This window comes from Pinus tabuliformis, chromosome J, assembly GCF_031772625.1.
Source record: "Pinus tabuliformis cultivar Carrire ecotype Pingquan chromosome J, CPIR1, whole genome shotgun sequence".
Lineage (NCBI taxonomy): Eukaryota > Viridiplantae > Streptophyta > Pinopsida > Pinales > Pinaceae > Pinus > Pinus tabuliformis.
Window position 1 is genome coordinate 828006454 of NC_142295.1, and position 4837 is coordinate 828011290.

Sequence of the window (4837 nt, forward strand, 5' to 3'; positions counted from 1 at the left end):
TGAACCCATAAAGGACAAGAAAAGGAAAATACATATGAAGTTACAAATTATCTTGAAGAGAACATTGGTGAATGTTCGATCATCAAAATAGTAAAAAGTCCTTCCCAGAGTTTGTGGTCACAAAAAGTATACAGGACATGTAATTTATCAAGATAATATTGATGGTTGCACCTTTTTCCAGATGAAGAACACTTCCTATGTGCAACAACACAAGATTGGTTTTCTTGAATATTTATCTACTGCTTCATCATCAACAAAAAAGACAGAAGAGTTGACTAGTCAAGAAGATGACCATAGTTCAGAGGAGGTAAAAAACACTTCATTTTCTATATTTCTTGTTAGCAAATGATCACGACTCTTGCATATTTTGAGAAGCATACCAAGGTGATTGGTATGAATTTGTTAACCAACATGTGTTACAATAGAGGGGGCCTTGGAGTTAATGGTCAAGACATCATCAATCCTATTGAGGTAACGAGAGAGACTCAGAATCAAGGATTGGCATATACTCAAGAAGAAATTGGAGAATGCTCCAAAGTTGCTAAAGAAATAAAATCATCAAATATTGAGTTTGTATCAAAGGTACTCTTGAAAATTAATGATGCAACTAGTCATCATGATAATAATGGTAACAAGTTGTCTCTGTGATGGGTGATTTAATTGTAAGTTAAATCCCTTTCATGAATTTTCAACCCAGGGTTTGTAGAACTTACGAGGTATACTTGCACTATATGTACTAGGTTGTTATCTATCATAATAGATTAATCTAATGTTGTTAAAACTAATTAAAAAACAAATTAACTCAATCCAGTCCAATCCAAACCAAACCAAACACAAAGAAATTGAAATCACACGTGCATAAAGGAAATCACACTTGCATAATTGAAATCATAGTTGTTGACTTGAAATATACCTCACACATGCTAAAATGAAATCACACTTGTTGAAAGAAAAAACACACTTGCATAAAAAGAAATGAAATAACAAAACTATACTATGTTACCAATATGTACAAAGGTGTGCAAACCGTGGTTGATGGGGGACCTCCTTTCCTCAGCAAGCACACTAAACAAACTATCACATCTTGGAGATCAAAGTGGTAGAAAGTATTTCATAAAATGAGTTACAAAATACTACAAGAATTCTCCATCCTCGCTTTACAAATCACATCTTGGATGGAACTTGGAACCTCCAACTAGCAAGTAGCAACTAACACTAACACTCACAACTTCTAACTTGCATCTATCATCTTACAACTTACAATTAACAATTGGCAATCCTTTGTATGAAGGGTGCACTCCTATTCATACAAAATTTGAGGATAACTAAACAATAAATATAGATCCTTAGATCTCTCCTAAATCCACATTTATCTCTTTGTGGTTAGAACTAATCACCTAAAAATGTAAGATGCAAATCCTCTTATCCATGATTCTTCTCCTTTGAATGTGCATAGTTAACGATCCACATCTTCTACAATTACTCCACAAATCTTCATGGGTTGGAATTTGAAATTCGAATTTGTGGTTTGGTGGCCAATAGGACCCTTCTAGAATCTCCAAGTAGGCATATAATATAAAAAAGTCATAACACTTTTAGATATATATGAAAATATGTTAATTTCCTAACATTTAATCACAAATTCACTTCTAATACTTAAAATCAATAACTTGGAAGTTAATAATGATAAACCCATGTAACGATGAAAATGGTTAGTTAATGTAAGATTATGGGGCTATAGAGTTACAGAATGAGGGTAAAATGATGGAAATGAAAGTTAAAGTGGATGGCATTTTGGAAACCCAACATACCCCCAATTGAAGATGTTACATGTCCTCATGAAACTATTGCATTGATTCCTTAATCATAAGTTGATCTTCTTGGAATATTTTGCTTCTATATGAGCTTTGACTTTGTATTGATTCTCTTTTAACTTTGCATAATCATATCATTTGACAATTTTATTCTTTTTGCAAACTCTAATTTGAAATAAATTTGATTGCAACATATTATTTTTATGGTTGGTTCTTGTGTGACAACCAAACTTTTATGAGTAGTGGTTCTTCCGTAACAATATTTTTATTATTTTCGTTGCATCAAAATAATTGAAAACATAGAGAATTCCTTTTTAAGTCCGATAGTGACTGTCAACCATTCATTGTTCTCGTCAATTGATCATTGCAAAACATATACATTTTTTGAATCAAAAACGAAATAATAGTTGATTTGGGGAAAATATTTTGGTTAGGATGAAATTAAATGTGACATGTGGCATAAAATATGAATATCCCTCCCCCCCAACTTAAGGTGTTTTCTATTTTCTTTCAAATGAGAAAGGAAATACGAATGTGGTTAGGGATTTTCCAATGTGACAATTTTAGCCTTTAAGGAATTACATGATTAAAAATTAGAAAATTAAATACCTTCACCTACCTGAAAAATAGACAAGCTATGTATATCAAAGAGTGTGGTTGTTGTTGTTGGCTAATGGAATATGAAGTAAAAGAATCTGATCTTGCTTCTTCTTTGTCTTAGTTGTATGAATTGAAGATGAGATTGAAATATTTATTGCTATGTTTGTTGAATTCTAAATTGATTCTTGTTGCAAACTGTTGACATAATGTAGTCTTCATTTGTTCCACTCAATGGTATAATTCTTATCTATGTGAATAAATGTGTCGATGTCGAACATAAAAAATAAATTGTTGGATTACTGGCCATTAAGGCATGCAAGCCTCAAGATACTTGTAATATCTCTAGTTTTGATCCCATATGATGTGTCAGAGTCGATGGGTCAAAACGTATTAGAAGAGAGGCCTTATTCAATCCTCCATCATCTAATGTGAGTATGAAATAATAATTTGAAGGACTATAGATAGAAAATTTGCATTGAAGCAAGGTTTATTTGACGGGAAGGCAATGGAAAATGGGATGATTCGACTTTGTAAGGGAGATGAATGGATTTAATTTTGGGTTAAGGGTGAGTGAAAATGAGGCAGGAAAGTATGAAGATTGAAAGGGGAAATGAGTTTTTGGTAGTAGGGAGATGGACAGTTATGGATCGACTATAGGGTTAAAATGTGTAGCAATGGTAAAATTGGTATGTGTTTAGTAGAAATGGTGTAGTGCATCTGATTTTACATTGAATGATGATGCTCTTCTGAAAGAAATGGTCTTTAAAAATGTACACATGCATATAGTACTCTTCTTTCATCGTCCTAGAACCTGCAAAAAATTAGCAATTTCTGGAATAAAATGTAAAATTTTCAAAAGAGAGAGGTGATTAGTCCCTCTTTATTTGACTATATACAAAAAAAAATTCAGAAATAATAGTAATAAATAATTTCAAGAACAAAAAATTAAATGCACTTTTACGTGATAAGTACCATGGATCACCTATTATTGTTTTGGTGGTGACTTTATCATTGTGTTTCTAGTCAATTTTGAGCTTGAGACCTCTTATCCACACACTTAATGCTTTATCAATAGACCATAAACCAAATTTACATAAGCTATTGAATTGTGTCGATCTTGCAGCTACCAAAAATATGGATTGTTGCATTTCCTTGCTGCTCTTACAACTTGCATTTAGACTCGAATGATGGATTTTCAATTATTGCAGTTGGGTTTTCAATGTTTGTAGGTTTTTATGAAATTTTAAGTTGTAACTGCATTTGTTATTTTTCTCTAGCGCTCCACCCTTTTCCATGATCCCATGGATCAAGAAAATGCTCAAAATTCAAAATTCTTGGATCATATTGAAACCAATGCCAAAGTGTAAATCTCATCATTCTGAATCCAACTCAATTCATTTCACTAAAATCCGACTTCAGATGCTCCTAAATTCGTATTCTGATCATTTTGTGAAACACCTAAAAAAATGAAATTTGTGTTGAAAATATGCCTAGTCAGCAGTCCTTACATTGACTGGGTCTTGACACTTGACAAGTTTTTATTACTTCTCATCAACCAATATACTGTTTACACTTGGAACTATTTGACAAGTGGAGACATGGTTTTTTTCATTAGTCAATAATTTTCTTGCAGTGGGCCAAGAAGGAAGTGCCACATGGACCAACCATTGGTTTCCATGTGGCATCCTCGTCGTGAAACACATTTCATGACACGTCAAACAACCTCCCAACAATTTCAACCCACAACCTCTTAACTAACAACAAAGCACTTTACCAACTCCACTACATTATTACTTGTTCAATATAGCTCCCAAACCTTTATTTAAGGTTTAACATATGCGCCTTTTGGGGAAGGGTCCAGGGCTAAGCCCTAGTCTTTGGCCATCCCAATGCCATAGTTCCAAGAGTGGGGGTGGAGGGCTAGGCATTAGCCTTTCCCATGGTTGCATGCAACCACATATGACCAGGTGCTTAAGTTAAAGGTGCCAATGGAGGAATGGGGATAAACCCCTAATTTTCGACACCCAATGTGGTGGCATGGCTTCACATGACCAAGCTTTTCGGTCCCAGGTGCTAATTTTAACCATTTTACAATTTCGATTGTCGATTGCGAGGTCAGATTTGTGCACCGTTATCATTTTTTGGGTGCATAGGTTGGGTTTGGGTTGAATTATAGGCTTATCAACAGTAGAATTTCACAAAAAAATAAAACAATGATATATTTCTCAATTTTTGGCCAAATGAGGTGCAAAAAGAGTAAAAAAAGTGGCTTTCAATAGTGCTGGATCCATTGGAGACATTAGTTTTTCTGTTTGATGTTTGTAAAAGCCTATAATTATACTTTTGATTATGAATTTATATCTCTTATCCAATTTTATTGCAAAATTTTAAAACTAACTTTGTTCAATTCTCTTTTTTCATCT